This window comes from Vigna angularis, chromosome 7 (assembly GCF_016808095.1).
Source record: "Vigna angularis cultivar LongXiaoDou No.4 chromosome 7, ASM1680809v1, whole genome shotgun sequence".
In the NCBI taxonomy this organism is placed as follows: Eukaryota; Viridiplantae; Streptophyta; class Magnoliopsida; order Fabales; family Fabaceae; genus Vigna; species Vigna angularis.
The window spans coordinates 11,033,761-11,054,918 of record NC_068976.1 but is presented as its reverse complement, the minus strand read 5'-3'; the positions used below and the strand labels follow the sequence as shown (position 1 = coordinate 11,054,918).

At 29.7% G+C, this 21,158-nt stretch overlaps 1 long non-coding RNA gene across 1 annotated transcript; it reads left to right on the top strand.

The window, feature by feature from the left end:
- The first annotated feature begins 10,378 nt into the window (after positions 1 to 10,378).
- On the top strand, positions 10,379 to 13,212 carry LOC128197933 (uncharacterized). The gene is made up of 3 exons (XR_008250676.1): positions 10,379 to 10,662; positions 10,809 to 10,882; positions 13,004 to 13,212. It is a non-coding gene; the product is annotated as an uncharacterized LOC128197933 (long non-coding RNA).
- Positions 13,213 to 21,158: the final 7,946 nt, after the last annotated feature.

Sequence of the window (21,158 nt, the reverse complement as noted above, 5' to 3'; positions counted from 1 at the left end):
TAACATTTTTTATATCTTTAATCCTCTAAAATTAAAATTAAATATTTTAATTAATTATTTATCTAATAAATTAAAAGTCAAAGCAACGCATAATTATCAATATCACATCTCAAAAAAATCTCAACATTTGTAATATAAATGTTATCTATTTATCTTAGATAATTAATAAATATCATAATTTAAATATATATTATGCACTAATGATAAAATTCACACAATTTAAAGGTAAAAAAAATATATGATTGAAGGTAAAACTTTAGTAATTTTTTAAAAGAGCTAAAAACATATTTAAATTTATGAAATCTTGTATGATTCTTTACCATTTGTTCTAACATATAATTTTTTTAAACTAAATATTAATTTTTCCTGAAGGAAATGATCTACATAAGTGTTTCAATGTTTATGATCATACTAGTGTGCATTTGAATTTTCAAGTGAATGATAACATAAATAAGGAGTGAATAGAAGACTAAAGAAAACCCTAGAAAGAAAACCCTAGAAAGCAAACCCTAGAAAGCAAACCCTAACTATTGGTAAATAAAAGCAGTAATGAATTTGATTGAAGGAATTGAAGGAAAGTGTTGATGATAAGTTGTTGTGGAGCATGAGGGGTGAGTGTGGGTGATAGTTGTAAGAATTGAAAAAAGGTGGGTGAAATTATGAGGAAAAAATGTGATGTTGATGAAAAGTGTTTGAGAAAAAATGAAGAAAAAAAGCAGTTCATGAACCTGCAATGATGTTTGATGTGTGTATGTATCCCCACCAACGTTAACATCCCTTTGAATTTGAACCACAATGTTTGATACCCAACTTGGGACGCAGCCAACTCCTTTTATGCGTTACCACGAGACAAAGAGACAAACCCAACCCACCACCACAAACATCATTCATTTCAATCAAACTCATTTGCCAATTTATTCATCCAAGTTCATGCCCTCTCTCTTCTTCCTTCAAGTCTTTTCAATCTTCCCACGAGCCACCCAACTATATCTATATATGCATCCCTATTTAGGTCAAAACAAGACTCATCTCACTATTCTCCCCACAAACATTTTTCATCAAACTATACTCATCATAACCATATATAGTGCTTTCTCTTCACAACTTCAAACATCTATTGGACAATATACAATAATAAAATAATTCATGGGTGAAATAAGTTTATACATCATTTCAAAACAATGTAGTGATATTATATGAAATATAATTTTTTGCATTGTTTGCTTTCTTGATTCAACATATCTAGAAGAATACATATATCTGATTTGAGATTTGTAGATCCAATATGTCTCAAGTATAACACATTTTATATATAAAAGATCTTAATATCACTTTTAACTCAACTATGAATGAATTTATGAATCTTTATATATTACTCATTTTTTTTCAATATCTACTTGATATAAACTCCCCCACAAACATATTAGTAAAATCTTACAATTTACTTTTTGTATAAACTAATTTTAATTTGTGATTTTTTTTTCAATTTGAATATATCTTAAATATTCATATTTTTAATAAAATTGTTGATAAATATACATAAGAAAAAAAATGGCATATAAAAGGTTAAAAATTAAGGTAATAGAAAAAAATTATCATTTTTATCATAATAGAAATCTTCTTTGTCTACTTATTATTAAATCATTAATCTTAGTTTATTAAGGGAAGATGGGTGAAAAGAAAAAGATAACGAAGATGAGGAGGAAAAAGAGTAAGAGAATGAAACTTTATGTCTATCATGCATAATCTAATCATTAGATCAACATATCAACAAGTGTATTAATAATGTTAATTTTTACCATTATTTTAGTCATATTTCATTAAAAAAATCAACTTTTCTTTAACTGTTTACCTTGTAATCTTTAATTTTATCTTGCTTTTGTAAATAATTTTATTTTGGGTTACATTAATCTAATTATACCACTAATCTCCTTTTTTTTTTGTGTCTATTTCAATGACATGAAGTTTTTGCCTAAAACCAAAGAAGTGGCAACCCAAAAAACCAAAAAGAACAAAAAAATGGGAAATCATGAAGTTCATCTAGCGTTGAGCGCCACCTCTTTTCTGTTGAGTGCCAACATTATAGAGCCAATACCCGTTAGTCGTGCATCCTCTATTGAGCACTAGGAAGATGGTGTTAAACACCATTCAGTTTTAAAAATCAGCACTAAGCGCCAGAAAGACTGTGATGGGTGTTATTCAACTCGTAAAAGTGAGCATTCAACGATAGAACACTTGCGTTGGGCGCCAATTATGCTGATGTCGAAAAATTTGCCTTATTTCTTCTTTCTTGCTCAAGGGAAACCGATTTGGTGGTTGAAGACACAATTTTTCACTCTTTGGAGATCTTAGAGGTTTGTTAGGGCTTGTGGGAGCAATCTCTTCTTCCTTTTTGTATCTCCATCTTCCATTTTGTAGTCATGGGCTCTCCATGACAATGGAGAGCTAAAGCCATTTTGTTGGTGGTACCACTAAACTCTTATGTATCTTTGAATGTTTTGAAATATATATATATATATATATATATATATATATATATATATATATGTGTGTGTGTGTGTGTGTGTCTCTTCCATTAAAAGCTAATATTTGAGTTTCCTTGCTTAATGTCTTCTTGGTTTGATCATCCACAACTTGATACTTGGTTCATTAGGTGTTGGAAAATATATTTTGAAACCTACAAATGAAACAAGATATACCTAATGAAGCTTGTGTCTAGGAATGGAGTTTGACCAATTGGTTGTCATAAACCCTAGTTCATAATGTGGGTTCGATTATTAAGGGTTCAAGGGATTAACTCTGAATAAGGAAACCTAGGATCATTCTATTAAGGGATTGAGGTTTTGAGTAGACTTCTATTAAGTGATTAAGTTTAAGTAGACTTGTGGATTAACATTAGTATATTAATGGAGACTATGTGAGCTTTTATATGTATGGGAGTGAAGTCAATGAAATCTAACCCCAATAATAGTATTTCATATCATTTTTCGTCTTTTCCATAATATAAAAGTGTTTTTAACTACCAAATTTCACTTTTACTTGTTTATGCACAAATTTAATTTATTGCACAAAACTCAAATTGTGGAAATATTGTTTCTAGATTAGTCATTAATTGTACGATTATTTGGTATTGCATGAGTCTCTTAGGAAATAATATATGATCTTACCAGTTACTACTTACAAGATTTGGTACATTTGTCAAAGAGAGATAACAAGTATCCAATTCAAAACATGCTAAACAAACACTTATAACAATATTCAAGTTCAAGCAACAATTTCTCAATCAACCATAATCACTACATAGAAACCAAAATCCAGTGACCAAAGATAACGCTATTTTCTACCTTTTATTATTGTTAGGTTTTGTGAATAAAATCAACTTCTCAATAAATTTTATCTTTTTTAACCCTCAAGTTTATCTTGTTTTTGAATTGTTTTGTATTTTAGTTGTTTTATGCTTGTTTACCTCTAATATCTATTTTTAGTGTATAAAATAAGTCAATATGAAGGAATTGTGGTGGAGGAAAACAACAAGGAAGCATGATTAGTCAATAAAGAATGACTTTTAGACAAATACCTACTTCGGGGACAAGAATCGCACCTAAGCTACAAACATGAAGAAAAAAATTCACTTGTAGGGTTATATTGTCACGGATCACCCTAAACAACCAAAAAACCACCAATAGGCTCCAGGTTGAGTGTTGGGCGAGCTAGTTGGTCATTGGGTGGAAATGACAACCCAAACTTGTAGTATTCGATTCGTTGGCCATAATATGGCTTGCACAACGATTTAAAAGTTAGACAACATCAATTTTTAGGCTTTACTAGGCTAGAATGAAGTCGTTGGGCGAATCCGTTGGGCTTGATACGTGAAAGTGGATATTTAATCATCATTTCGCGAGGATTTCTGTTTTACACAATATAAAATCACCTAGAGTGCTTAGGAGAGATTTTTTAAGGTTGTTCGGAGTGTTGGGAAGCTCTACATCTCCTCCTTGGGTTTCCTCCTTCATTCGTGATGGTTTTCCCTCTTTTAGGGTTGAAGGGGAAGATGGACTGCATATTAGAAGTAGAAATGTGAAGGAGAAGTGTAATTAAAGCTTGAAGTAGTTGCTAGGTGCCTTGGGAAAAGACATTCATCTTCTTTATGATTTCGATTTCTTCTTTATCTCTTTAATTTTTAAACCCTAGGTTCTCTACTTGGTAAGCTATTTCAATTTGTTGAGATTAGATGTAAGACACTAAACTTTTATGTAAAATTGTGTTAATATATATATATATATATATATATATATATATATATATATATATATATATGTATATATATATATATGTATATATATATATATATATGTATATATATATATATATGTGTGTGTGTGTGTGTGTGTGTTTTTTCAATTCAAGTTAGTTTTTGATTTCCATGTTCAATGCTTGACATGGATTGTTCTCATGCTTGATTTGTGATGCTTGAGGTGTCGATTTAGAATTTAGACTTGAAATTGAATGCTTAGTGGATAGGAATAAAACTTGGTTCATTAGTAATCTTAAACTCTTGATATAAATGCATGATTTCACTTGTTGGATTCAAGGGATTGAAACTTGATGAGTGATCATAAGCTCAAAGGCTCTAGGAATAAGATTTGAGTATGTTGGTGAGTTGATTTTGACTTAAATATGAAATTGAAATGTTTATGAATGTATGAATATGAATTGGATGAAATGTAATTTTGATAATTGTAAATAATTTATGTTAAATTTATTGTTGCAAATCAATTGTTTGATAAAAATATAAAAAAGAGTTTCCATTGTGTTTTTGTAAACTTTGTGGTATAATTGAGTTATTGAGTGCATGAGTTGTGGAGTGTTATATAAGTATTTACTACTTGGAATGATGAGAAACAAACTCAAATCCTTAAATAACCCTAACTACGATGTTAACTTTTTTTGAAGAACTTATGGTGTACACAAATTTGTGTGAAGATTTCATAAACATGTATGTATATTTAATTGCATTATATATATATATATATATATATATATATATATATATATATATATATATTAATTTTATCAAATTAAAATATGTATAAATATCATAATAATTTTTTAAATATTATTTTTGTCATTGATTATTGTTGTTATTAGGATTGAGAGTCTGGATCTTTGGACATATGACAATATTTAAATGATGGCTAGAATCAATTTTCTCTTTGGTCACATATAAAAGATTTTTGACATTCAAATTAATAAGAGAATTTTAATATTTATAAGAACATAACCATTAGTATGATAATGTGATTGAACTCCTTAAAAAAAATACCACGAATATTATAAAGTTTCTAAACTATATAAAATATGTTATAAAACAAAAAATAATAATAAAATAAAAACCTATAATATTTATGATATATTAGCATGATAATAATAATACATTATTTAATCAGATTAATCATATATTTTTGTTAATATATATTTTTGAGTTATTTAATTTTTTTCATAAATGGTAATTTCAATATAATTTATATGTCATATTATAATTAATGCCGTATTTGATATTTTTGTAAAATTTATTATTTTATGTTAGATCGTATCATATATTTAAACTATATCCATTATTCTTTTTTATATTTGAAAATTCCTTGTCGGAAACGTAAAGTTGCACATAAACATGTGTGTGAGGTGGCACAAAGCTAAAGCCAGAGTGATTTAACTGGAGTACTGAAGAGTACCCACTTGTTTTGTTTTTTCATTTGGTTCAAGTTTCAATAATGGATCCATGCACTAACACAAACTAATATAATTATTATTTTTTAAATATTTTGAGAAATTATAATAAACTGAATACACAATGAGTAACTTTTTTATGTGTTATTTTGAAAAGTGAAGTTATCTAGTACACAATATACAATTAAATTAAATTACACCTTCTATTACATTGTTTATTCTTCTTACCCTAAAATTATTAAATAATAGCTAAATTTACAAATAAAAAGTAATTATTTATTATATTAACTAAATTAGATAATAATTTGAAAATTATAAATTATTACTATATAAAATAATCTAACAAAAATTATAATTAATTTGTAACTTAAAGTTAATGCTCTAAAGATATATATATATATATATGGGTACTAAATACATTTGTAAACACCTTAGATGATCATTATATTAAAATTGATTTTTCATTTAGAGAAGGTTATCTTAGTTCTTGGATTAAAACTCTTATTCTTATCAAAGATAATAATCTTCGTGGCAAATCTTCATTAACTTATCAATATACTATATTGTGGCATCTCAATATTTGTCTTATTTCACATTTTTTTAATTTAATTTTTGTTTGTGTCTTTTGAGAATTGAAATTCAGGATGACCGTACTCTTTCATGGATAGGATCATATCATCTATTACCAAAGCTTATCATTTATATCCAAATTGTTTCATCGAGTATCTAGAGTAAAGTTTCTGGTTTGATTCCACTTTTATCTTATTTTACTATCATATAAAGAAAACCCAAAAATAAAAAATTAATGTTAGTGATTTATGCCTGAAATTTTGTTTGGTTTATCATCCATAAAATTTTCTAAAGAATAAAACCTTAGGGGTTTTATTCAATTTTGTTGATTTTTTAATTTTTCATGTTCTTCGTTCATAATTGTGTATTTCTACAGTTGGTAAGTGGAAATTATTTGATTTTTTTTTGTTACTTGCAGTTCCAATTAATAATTTACTTTGATTTTGCATGAGTTTTGATATTTAAAAAATGAAATCTGTTTAATTTTCTTGTTTGTGTGTTAGACTACAAAATTGAAAAGAAAAGAAAGCATAGTGGATATAAGTAAAAAGGAAACAAATATATATTGAAAGAAAAGAAAAATAAAAAGTAAGGATCCAAGAAAAAAAATAAGTTGAAGAGTTCAACACAATTTTTTGTTGCAATTTTTGTTTGTGGTTTATTGATCTATTGATTTGAAATTAGTATTTTTATTAGAGTCTTTGTGTTGTTTAATTAACTATTTTTTGTAGTCTTATTTCTTTCTAACTTTATTGTTTTTCTGTCTTTTAAATTTTCTTAAAGTTTTGTTTTTACCTCTAACTTCTTGAGTCAGGATTTAGATATTGCAAAGTTTTTTACATTGATTTGTCACTCTTTACTTCAGTTACTAGAGTTCTTTGTCAAACGCTAAAAGGAATTTGACTTGAAAAAGGTAAGAGAGTACTTTGAAAAAAAAAACTTATGAGTGTGATGTACGAGTGAATTTTTTAGTGAAACACTTACAAGAGTGTTATGTTTTTGAATATTTTATTATTTTTTTTGTTTTACTAACCTTTCTTGCAGGATCTAGCAATACTGGGAAATGCAACATGTTTCAACAGAAGCACTCTTCTAGGAGTGGTTTTACATATGGTTTAACCTATCTTACTCCTCACAAGGATCATTTAGTTAGAGGATTTGAAAGTAACAAGAGATTGGCAGGAAGAGATACACCGAGTGTTTGTGTGGGCTTGATGGAGGATGTCAATGAAATCATGTCACAAAAAGTGGAAAAATATGTGAGCTTAGAAGAAAGCATAAACATGGAAACAAATCATTGCCAAAGACCCAAACAAGTACTCTAAGATACACTAAATGTGAAGGCCATGGTCATGAAACTCATCAATATCCTAATTAAAATGCAACTTCCATGACCAATGAAGACCTCAAGAATTACATGTCTTGAAAAGAGAAATACAAGAATGGAAGCTAAAGAGAGCACGAGAGAAGGAAGCAAAAGAAATAAGAGAAATAATATAAAGATAAGAGAAAGAAAAGAAAGAGATAGAAGAGAAAGAAAAGAGAGAAAAAACTAGAGAGTAAAACAAGTAACAGAAAGAGAGAAAAAGAAAAGGAAAAAAAAGATAGTATCTTGATTTGTCATTGAAAGCACTAACTTTCCTCTTTTTGTTTTGTTTCCTAGCAAAGATTTGTTTATTAAAGAACAATGATATCAACAATGGAAGGAAGAAAGGATAAAAAAAAGGAAGACACAAACTTGGAACTTAATGAACTTGTGTTTAATACTCTGTTGGCTTGTTTGTCAATTACGTTGGATAGTTAAAGTCATTATTTTAGTTTAGACATAAGCTTGGAAATATATGCATATGCATTAGCTTGTTTTTCCATCTTTAAGCAACCTATCGGTAGTAAAAGTCATACATGTATTTTGGTTTTTTGTTTGGACTATATTCTTTTATTTTTCTTTGATGATAACATCATTACTTTAGAATTATTTGATGTTTTTTCATGTGGATATTTGACCCTGGAGGCATACCTCCAACCCTTTAATAATAAAATATTTGTTTCTTTCAAGATCCAAATCTCATTTTAGTAGAACTTCTATTTTGAAATATTTTAGATTTATCTATTTGATTTATGTTTGTGTTTGTGTGTAAGATCTTCTAGAAATTATGGTTGAATTCTCTCCAAGAAGGGAAAGATAATGACAAATTGATCAGGTCTAGAGGAAAAAAAAACTCAAGAGAAGGAGCTCCTACAAGAAATCATTCACCTTATGAAAGGATAAGGATAAGTTTAAGAAGGGATGGGCTACTTTTACCATTACCAATCTTAAGGAAAAGAAAATTTCAAGTGGTACGAATTTGAGGATAAATTATATTCAAGAAGAATAATATGATAGAAGACAATCTCAAAAATCTCCGAGTGGCACGAATTTAAGGACAAATTATCTTAAAAAAGGAGGGTATGATAAATGACTATTTCTTATTCCAATATAATCATTGAAGCTTGGAATTAAAGAACATGTAGATCTTGTCTTGGAGCACAATTATAAAATAGTTTTATGCAATTAAAAATATTTTTATTTTTCTTTTAATTTTAACTATTTGTAATTGTCGTCGAGTGAGTGAATATGTTGGGTGACGAGTCGAGTCTGTTTTTAAATTTTCAAGTTATTTTGGACCCAATGTCTTTGGGATTTCTTTTAGGTTGTGTTTGTTTCAAAGGAAATTATTGTTAATGTTGATTGGCGAAGACAAATTGTTAATTTATTTTATGTTCATTTTAAAGGATTGATTGAGGGATGGAAAGCGAATAATTGCGGGATAAATCACATTTTCAATCTTCACTTATATGCGCAAATTTGAGAATATTTATATGAAATGTCCATGTTGCCCTTATATAATTGCATTTGTAACCGTATTGCTGCTCTTATATAATTGTATTTGTAACCGTGTTGCTGGTTCCATCTACGAAGATTCAAGATGAAAGGGGTTGAAGACAAATGATGCTACATAATAAACATAATATTAATAATAAAATTAATAATAATAATAAACAATAATAATAATAATAAACATAATAATAATAATAATAATAATACATATAATAATAATACAATATATTTTCATGGTAAAAAATATTTTTTTATTTTTTCTCTCCTTATAATAACTTTTACAATTATATATAATATTAACAATTATCATTTTATATTATTTTTACTACTAAGGGTATTTTGGTAATTTTCAATTTATACCAATTAAATCATATTTTTTTATGTGTCACATCGGTCAACTTCTACACTAATTTTCACAAATTTTACTTCCAAATTCATTCTCACTCACTTCCAAATTCCTTAAAAAAAACAATCAATTTACTCTCAAATCTTTTTAAATTCATTCACTCCCTCTCCCACAAATCCATCCTCTAAAGTGAACACAACCTTAAGGTGTTTTAGGTTGCTTAAACATTTGTGCTTATATATAGGTGCCACTAAATACATTTGAAGACACCTTCATTATATGAAAATTGACTTTTCATTAAGAGATGATTCTCTTGGTTCTTAGATTAGAACTTTGATTATTATCAAATATTAATTTCTTTATGGCAAATATTCCTTGAATTATCATTCTATTATATTTTGGAGTATTTAACTTGGGATTTTATCAAAGAGAACAATTTTTGCGACGAATCTTCGTTGACTTATCAATCTACTAGATTGTAATGTCTCTATCTATGTCTTATTTTACATTCTTCTTTGATTTATTTTCAGTTATGTATTTTGAGAATTCAAATTTTAAATTACTTAACTTTTTCATGGATAGGATTGTATCATCTCACACAAGAGCGTATCATTTAGCTACCATCTTTGGCTTGAACATTCATACCACCACTTGAGCAATGATAAACGGTGTATGTAAGCATGATACCGTTTTAGTGATATCTCATCAAAGAGCATAATTCATTAACAAATTTAAAAAAAAACATACAATCTCATGTTTCATCCCTCATGCTATATATAAATACTCCCATATTAGTAATGAAATCAAATAACATGCACTTTATCATTATTACATTAATTCCATAGCCTATGTAAGGACCTAAAAATTTGGACCCAGGGTTATTGGGCCTTAATTGTGGCAGCCAGACCTTTAGCAATTTGGGCTCATGACCTTGGTAAGGGGGCTCTCCTAAAAAGAAAAAGCTGAAGTTCATTTGCCAATTCTCCTTTCTCTCTCTAAAACCCCTTTTCCCAAATTCTTTTCTGCCTTCTCTCTAGCCTCCACACTGATTTAGCCATTGCATGTTCTGTTAGGTGGTACCCTAGCGACCGTCTCGTAGAGAGCTTCAAAACCATCCGATTGGTTTTACGTTCTTCAGCCGGTAAGTGGCTTCCTCTTTTCTCCGCTATTTTCGAAATCTAGGGCTTATGGTTCTACTGCTTTTGTGCAATTAGAACTGTCCTCTTTCCAATTCCTGTCAAGTTTGAGCTCTAAGGGTTGTTCTCATCACCAATGTGATGGTTGTAGGGCACTGCTTAAGTTCTTCCCGGGGTAGGATACTGTTGAAAGTTGTGTTGTGTGCTAGACTGCTCAACTTTAAGGTAAGGGGAGCTGGTTATGTTTATTTGATTTAATATTATATGCTTTGTATGTATGATAATTTGATTGGCATGTTGTTTGGAATTTTCTGTTACGATTAAGAAATATTGGGTGTTGTTGAAATTATAAAACTGTGATTGATGGCTTGTGGAATGTTTGATGAACTGATTGCTATAATTGGAACTGTTTGATGTAAGGGGAGCTAATTATTTTGTGTAAATTTATTTTATAAAATATATGCATGTTAATTGATAAATGGATGCACTGTTGGGACTGTTTGTTGCTGTCTTATGTAATTGATCTTGGTATGAGCTTGATTGCGTAAAGGGGAACCTGTGATTTATTTCCTGTGCATTGTTTGATGAATCTAATTGTTTTTGAATGAGTTATTGACTGTGATTGATGATGTTTTGGAAAGGCTTTGGGTGAGACTTTAATTAACATTGTTTGGGTAGTACTTGGATGCATGAGTATTATTTCAGAGTACTGTGAGATGGGGGTAAAATATAAAAATTGGGCGTTTGAGGTTTAAAGCACAACAAACTAGTTTAGGTAACTTAAATTAATTAATTAAAACTGGTTGAGAGTCTTTCCTTGTTGGTAGGATAGAGGGGACTTAAAAACTTGAGTTGACACATCTCTGATCATAGAGCAGTCCTGGCCTGGTCCAGTCAGTTGTGACAAGTTATATGTGCCATCTGAACCCTCTCTGGTAACCAATTGGGTAGTGAGGGGAGGTTGGGAGCAAACATTCTATGGTAATGAATAATTTAACAGGCCCTTTCATAATTAAGGGAGCATGGTAAGTTATTCGGAGGTAATACGTATCATAATATATTATATTATTAATATATATATATATATATATATATATTATATATGTAACATAGTATATATATTAAAGGCTTAATACCCTATTTTGTCCCCAGTTTCGCTCGAAAATATCAAATTAGTCCATCCTTTAAAAAATGCGTCAATTACGTCCTCACTTAATAAAATTTGCATCAATTAAATCCCTTCCGTTAAATCCGTACAAACGGCGTTAATTATCTTGATGCAAAATAATTAACGCCGTTTGTACGGATTTAACGGAAGGGATTTCATTGATGCAAATTTTATTAAGTGAGGACGTAATTGACGCATTTTTTAAAGGATGGACTAATTTGACATTTGCGAGCGAAACTTGGGACAAAATAGGGTATTAAGCCTATATTAAATATATGTAACATATTATATACGTAACATATTATATATTATATTATATATGTAAATTGGTGCATGCAGTGGCTATATATATACATATTATATATACGTAATATTAAATTAATTTTTGGTGTTTTATAAATGTTTGAAGGGTATTACGTCACTTAATATTATTATAACATATATAGGAGTTTAGGCATTGGAAATAAATTATAAAGATTTTGGTATTGAGAAATTTAGATTAAATTTATGGAGCTATTACTTTTATAACTTGTGATGATTGAGTTAATGTACATTGTTGAGATTATGTATATGTTTGTATGCAATGTAAAAGTGAAAGGTTATATGTATATGGTTTCATATGGGTCACGGTTGGTTATAAGTATGGTTGATGGACGTAATTCCATGATCCTCAAGGGAGGTTACATGGTGGTGCCCTATGGTTGTTGTGATTGATCGTATGAATGGGCGGAGTGTCCTTATGGGGTTTATCCTGACATTCTAATGATCATCCATGCTCAAGTAGAGAGTGATGAGTCATGTGGTGAAAATAGCAGGAGGTCCTAGCCCATAGGTTCTTGGGTGAGTTATAACGGACTAACCTCAGGTGGTAGCTGATGGTTTTCCAATTACTACATCACCCAGGTGCACAAACCCCTGGAACTTGACATTTCATACTAGTCCGGATGGTCAAATCACGTGGTCGGTCATTGGTATCAGGATAATGCATTCGGTCCTAGTTTGTATTGTGTTATGATCCTTGCATGCTTGAAATACTTGATTGTTACATGCTTATATAAATGTTAAATTGATATGGGTTGTATGATTTTTATATAACTAGCTTACCCTTGCTTGTTTGTGTTTGTGCCTTCTTTGTCTGTGTTTTCTTTTGCGATGATCATCCACTTGGATGTGAGTAGAGGGAGATGAGGCATCTGTGGAGTAGGAGCTAGAGGGTGCCAATGCTGTTGAGTAGCCTAGGAGCTTATAGATTTACCTACTTCTATTCTTTTGAAATACTCTACTCTTTTGTAATTCAAGTTTTAATTTCCTAGCTCTTTTGGAAGGATAAATGTAATCCTATTACCCTAATCACTTGTCCTAACTGCTTTATCGTATTATACTTGATGACGTCTTATATTATATAATTCCTATATAATTGGGATGTTACAGCCTACATACTGATAACACATATTTATAGTTTTATCATACATTAATTGTACTTTTCATTTGTTTTATTTTAAAATTTTAGTTTATATTCTTTTATTAATAATAAATTGGATTCATTTGTAATAAATATTTTAATTTTGTATTTTTAGCTTATCTCACATTTACCTACTATTTGAATCATATATGTAAACATAATTGGCCAAATCAACATCAAACAACACTAATTAATTAAGTTTCGAACCACATATTCATTAATTTGAGTTTGTTATTCTCTTTCCTAATTTCGGTTTTGATCTTTATGATATTAATTTGCATTTGTGAAATTATAATTCAAATTAAAAAATATTGAATTTTAACTTGATAATTGAATGAATTAGATTAAATGATATTGAAATTTAATTTCTATAAATTAGTTTATTCGATTGATTAAATCGATAGATTACTCAAACTTGAATACCATTTAGAGAACTATAATTTTCAAATTGTTTGGTTATTTGAGTTTATAGATTAATCTATTATGGTTATTATTGATTTTAATTTTAATAAATAATTTTGCTTCCCAATTTACTCTTACTGTGTTTAAATCCCTACTCTCAATCTTATTTTTACAAGAAAAATAAAAAAGATGGAATAGAATTTAATATGTGACTTTTGATAATCGACTTATATTTTGCTGTATTATAAAATTTAAAGAAACCTAGTTTTTTTTTTTTATTTCACTTAAAATATCACATACACATAAATATATACACCCAGAAATCATATTTTATATTTATATGTGTATACGTATATCCTTAACACATGTATACACTATCTAATTGAATAAACTATTATCAATTACTCATCTTACAAAAGGCGGACCTTCTTATTTAATTTTGTTTTATATTTATATAAATTAATATATAATTTAAATTAGTTTTTTAAATTTTAATATACGTTATTTATTTGACATCTTCAAAAATATTTATACATCTATATAAAAATTTTGACACTTATATATTAGTAATATTGCCTATTTACAAAGAAGAAGAAAAATATATAAAATCCTTAGTAAAAGATGAAATACTATCTATTTGATCAAGAATTTTCATCTTTTTACCTTATTAGTAATGTATTTAGACATTATTAGTTATGTATTTGATCAGCTATAATTTCCATCATTGTTACCTTATTAGTTATGTATTTGGACATTACAAAACCTTGATTATTTTATAATCTTAAAAGAGTTCAAATTAACTAAATTTTTCAATGAAAATAAAGAATGAACATATATAATAACCCATTTATAGGTTTCGTATTTAATATTCATTTAGTTTATTTATTAAAAAAGAAACCTATTAGGCCTTACAAATTATATATAAGTGTCATACACTCTAACGCGTAAAAGAAAATGAAAAGTTTAACCTAAAGATATATTGCAACACATGAATCTTTCCATTAACAAGAGTGTAATTTGACTCTTAGCATAATCATAAAAAAATATCCGTTTCTAAATTTGATAAGAAAAAAAAATGTACTAGAGAATATGTAAATAGGATTGGCAATAACTAAAATGCCAACTTACAACAATCTTCACGATAGATTGATAAAATATGCAAGCTTTTATATATCCAATGAATTTTGGCTGTGTTTATATTAATTAAATGTATAGTTGTGTATGAAGAACGTGGGATGAATTGTGGTATCCTAGCAAAAGAAGGTGATGTAATAATATTGCAAGTGTTAATTATTTTTTATTTTTTGCAATTTGATATTGGTTGCTAAAGATTGTGACCATCTTTTGTTTTGTTTGAATAGAAAGGCTATGAATCCAACTACTTTTGACCATGACCAAGGCTTTCTATAATTATCAATAATGCTTTTCTCTTACCCCTAAACATGCATTGTATTTGGATTAATGATGATGATTAACGTATGGAGAAAAAGATATTCCCTTTTCCTAGAAGCATGCATGTCATCCACTTGTGTTAACTTACAATATACATTCATAATTCTTGGTTCAATTCATGGTTTTAGGTTGTTTTTTGCAGCCTTACAACTAGGAACAAGGATTCAATATACTTTTCTTATGTTTCATATGTTGTATGCCAACTCAGCCAAATTTTGGAAGTTTGTGGATTGTTGTGTTTTGACTATGTTGTATATCTATGACGAATCATCATCATGCATGTTTCTCAATCTACATTTTTATTCTCCATGCCAATGTTTATGTATTCGAATCAATTTTTTTATTGATTATTCTCTGCTTTATAGCCTCGGAAACATGGAGACATGCAACTTTAATTAAGTATATAATATTTGTTCCCGCACGATAATTGCTTCAAGAACACGATTAATTAAGTGTGGTAAAGCCTTTGCTGAGTTATTGTACACATAGTACACATGTGATTTGGTAAGTTGACCGGATATGGTAGTAGGTTTATTAATTTCTTCCAACTTTTGAGGATATTAAACTTTTTTTAACAATAAATTACAAATCCTTTATTTTTAGGCTTAATTTTTGAGAAATAACTTTATCGTGTGTAAATATATTTTGTCTAGTATTTCAGTATACTTAATAATTCTATATCATTTATAAGTAAATGTAAAGAAAAATTTAAATACATATTTCTCCATTGAATCTTTTGAGGTGTCTTTTAAGAATTAAGTTATGACGAAGTTCTGAGTTTGAAAACATACATATTTCATGTTTTTACAAAATTGAATATATCCTGCAAAGACCTCTATGAAGAAATTTTCAAACGTACTTCAACTTTACACCTTCAAGCCGAGATGTCTTAGGTTCAAGTTTCTTCAAGAACGACAAGAGGTTAATTTTCAGAAGATACTATGATGCTTAAGTCAGGTCAGTACAATGTGTTATATGGTAATCAATGCTTAATAATGAACACAATTAATTTACCTTGTATTATGTGTTGTTTATATGTGTTTATTGGGCTTTTATCTAGATGAGTTTGGTTCATGTGGATAATTATCTTAATTAATTTGTCTAATGTCATGCTAATATACGTTTTAGTCATTATCTTAATTTAGTCATAGTTACTATTGTTATTATATCTTGATCGACATGATATCGTGTTATCCAAACAAATGTATGTTGACATAATTTTGGATTGGGTGATCGAGATAATGTTGCATATGTACATTACACTTCACATACAATGATTAATTTTTACTGTGTTATTTCAATAAACTTGTGATCAGAACATCTTACAATTATGGATATCACTCTGATTTAGTATTTATGTAAGTGATTTTTATTTCAATAAACCTCATATTTATAAAGAACGAAATCTAACTACATATCACTTTCTAATAATTACTATATAACTTTCATTAGAACTTTACATCTTAATATTTGATTTTCACCATGATATTATTGATATTTGATCTTCACCATTGAAAATCTTAATAACATTTTCATCTTAAATGAAAGCTTGTATCTAAGTATTTTTTAATATAAAGGATCGTTCTATCGGTTATAAAAACTAAAACCATTACTAACACATGTTATTTCAAAACCTTAAAGACATTGTTGACTTCAAAAAGTTTAGAGGTAGCTTCATATGAAGCTTGTCTCACATGAGAAGCTTCCCGAAGTGAATACAAATTATTACAACGATTTAATTACATTTTTTAATAACGTCTTCTTATAAACTTTGTAATTATTTCATAATTGTTTTGATTGAAAGATCAATTGTGATAGTTGATTAGAGATGCGTTTGAACTCGAAATTTCTTTTATATGGAAAAGTTTGGTTTAGTTTTATTTTCCTATTTATTTTAAAGTGTTTATGAAGAAGAAAAAGGCGATAAGAATAAAAAAACATTTTTTTTTTACTTTTTTTAATTTGACTTTAAGATGGTAGTGGTCCAAGTCATTTGGATTGGATTATTGAAGAAGCACGATGGGACTTTTTCACCGTTACATTTACTCAACCACCATTAAAGTTTAAAGTAAAAGAACACAAAACAACCACTTACTTAAGTTAACCCATTCTTTTAAGTTACCTCAGAAAAAAGGATCTATGGTAGATGAATTGCAGATAAATTCTTTTTGAACTTGGCGTAACTTATGAATTACAGATCAATTCTCACCAAATTTATATCATCCACCACCTACTCCACCAATGCAAAATCAATGAACAAAGAAAAGGTTATTTAAAAATCTAAAAATACATTATCAAAATATCTTTCAAATAATAAAACAGGTTTCCTAAAAATATTATAAGACATTTAAAATATTTAGAATTTTCCCATAACTTTGGTCACAACTCTACCCTAATAAAGCCTAATATGCACTTCAATACCTTATTGTTATTACATATACCTCACACATGTTCAAATAAGTACTACTTCAATGGAATAATTAAAACTGATGATAATTTTATATGAATTCAAAAAAGTCATTATATAAGTTATAATTACAATATTATATAAACAAAATTCATATACAATATAGATTAAATCTTATAACAAAAAAATATAACTTATATACATGCTATTTGTAAATTAAAAGATTAAATATTATATTGTAGGTTTGTTCTTTCAATCCAAAAAACTCAACTATCAATCAAATTGTCTAACTTCAAGACCGATCATATTATTGATTGACCATCCATGACTAACCACCCATCTCTGACTACTCTTGACTAATCACATTTGGTTGACTACTCTTGGTCAATCACATTTGGTTGACTACTCTTGGTCAATCACATTTGGCTTACTACTCTTGGACCGATCACCTCGATGATCGATTATCCTTGGTTGACTATCCTTTGACCGACAGCCAGACCAAATGGTAAAACCGACCTATTAAAAAATGAAGGTCAGATTAACACAAATGATAATCATAAATCAATGTGCTAATGTTGATCAATGTATGTGGGTCATGATTAAGCTAGTAAAAAGGTAAAAACCCATAATAACTACTAGGGTTAAATATGTTTTTGGTCCCTTAACTTTCAGCGAAAATTGGAATTAGTCCCTCTTTAAAACTTTGGCCTAATTTAGTCCCCAAACTTTAAAAATGTGTGAATTTAGTCCTTTTAACTAAATTTTGTTAGGTTTATTTGATGTTTTAAGTGCGTTTCATGATAGCATATGAGTTGTTTATCCCGTTTGACACATTTTTGCTTCAATGTTTACTGATAAATGCGTTTGAAACATCAAATAAAGTTAACAAAATTTGGTTAAAAGGACTAAATTCACACATTTCTAAAGTTTGGGGACTAAATTAGTCCAAAGTTTTGAAGAGGGACTAATTCCAATTTTCGCTGAAAGTTAAGGGACCAAAAACATATTTAACCCTAACTACTATAAATACAATTCTAAGGTTTGTGTAACATCCCAAAAATACAGTAAAAACCATATAATAGAATTAATTACATTTAATAATATATCAATTCAGTCTTATACTAAACAAGGGCACGGTTTTGGCCGAACGGCCTTACATAGCTTTGCCAAAAGTAAATTGTACAAGATTCAAGGGAAACATGACCGAACGGCTTACAAAAGTCAAATTACCGATCGGTCAAATAACAAAAGGGAAAGGAAGTGACCGAACGATCACTTCATGCTAAACTACTAACTACAACCGAACGTCCTACTGTTCGGCCTTTACTTCCACTTCTATGAGGTTCGCGTCTTCCAAAACTTATTCTTCCAGCGCCTCTTCAAGTAGCGCGCTTCCATCTGCTCACATCCACACGGATGATCATTGCAAAACAAGACGGACGTACAACAAGACAACACAAGGAAAACGCAGGGTAAGCTTATGTAATTTAATTCAAGAAAATAACATACGTTTATCAATTCAAACACATCAAGTACATTTCAACATACTTATACAAACAGTGCCTACTACTAGACTGACCGTCCGGACTGTATGAATTCTGTGTAGCTACGACGTTCGTGCACCCGGGTGATGTAGTAATTGGAATTCTCATCAGCTGCCACCCGAGGTTAGTCCGTTTCGTCCAAAGTACCCCTAAGGACTAGGACCTCCTGCCGTTCCCACACATGATCTACCCTCCTCTACGTGAGGACGAGTACTCACGGAACATCAGGATGAACCGCCAGCTAAGCATTTCCAAATTCATACTTTACCAATTCCAATATTCATCCAAGAGTCGTTCCTCCCCGGAACGCTCGTTCAAATCCATAATCTTACATTCATCTCATATATTCTTCATCCTTTATAACCTTTCACTTATGTGTCATTTTCATCATCCTTTCTAAACATATAAAATAACGAACGTTCCGCCCTCTTCATAACGAGAACGAACGATGGAAACGAGACCGATAAAATCTCTCGTTCCAGAATGAAATAAGACCAAGAGATTTACTTTTAGATTTGAGAATATCTCGAGTACAATAATATACCATATATGACGAACGCTATTTACATAGTGAATCAGTTAAATGAACTGACTCTCGTGAATTCAAACCCATACTCAAGCAATAATTTAAGTACAGGGGCTCAAGGCCGGATCCAATGAAGGTAGACACGTCAGAACGTTAAATGACCATATTTAAAATCATTCATATACAGAAACTGAATGCCAGTCAGTAACCGAGCATGGTAAGAATATGTTACTGAAAATTTGGACGAACGCTATTTCATCAAGATTGATTATACAAGAAAGGGGTACGAGCGCTTGGTATAAGACCGAGCACTACTCCTTACGAGCGCTAGGTGTAAGACCGAGCACTAAAAAACTTAAAATAAAAGGGTTGATAATTATATTAAGTTACTATTGAAGTGGTGTTTACGAACAACGAGAATATACAAGTACATATACATATATTAGGTTTATCACATTAGATTCAGGCCCTACTATGCTTGGCCGAACGTTCAAGCATAGTATTACCACACGAAGGCGCTCGTCCTACACTAGGATTCTCTCCAAATGAAAGAATTCTGTTTCAATTAGGTCTACTAGGAAAACCGAACGGTCAATGACCATTCAGTGACGAACGTACTTTATCATAGTGATATCTCATATACAGAATCTTTTACATTCAAACTCATTTTTCTTAACTTATAACTTCAGAACTTTATAAAATTCCTATCATAATCAATTTTCATATCTCATACAGCACATATCATATAAGTTTCATATATTTCATACATTATAACCTAATCCATTCATATTTCATTTCATCTCATCCAATAAACGAACATTCATTCCATACAATCATTTCAACCATCATGCATCAAACGCATTCAATAAACTAAACGAACATTAAGACAGTTCAACAGCAAACAAATCAAATTAAATTAAATAAGCTTCCCTTACCTCTAGTGTGAACGTACGTCCTTCCGACTTAAACTCAGTTTGCAAAAACTACGATTCCTTCTACCCTCAATGCTCAACCAAACTCCTCAAACTAAAACATAAACAGAAACCCAAAATTTGTTTAGACAAGAAGACAACATGCAACCAGAGCTTGGCTTGTATTTTCATACGAACGAACAGCTAGAGATGAGAAACTTACCAGTTTCAGAATTCAGAATTTGTTCGATTTAAAATAAAGCTCAGGACGCCGGTGATGCTTCTACGGTGCCTGAATGATGATCGGAGAAGAAGAAGGGTGAGTTTTCTTAGAGAGAAGGTAGGGTTTCTAGTGAGAAGGGGGAGAAAATGAAAGTTCAAAGTTTGGGAAGGAGGGTGCATGCAGAGGAGAGTGGGACGGAAGTTTCAGAAACAATCATTTTCTTCCCACGTCCAAACGAGCGTCCGCTCTCCTGCCGACACCTGCCTTCCACTATCTGATTTCAGAAATTTCGGTGATTGACACCTGGCGTCCGCACAAAGGATTTGGGTGCGTTTTAAATGACTGACAAGAGGGGTTTTTGGATTGAAATTTACGAGGTCTGACAGTTTGACTTTGAGAACAAATG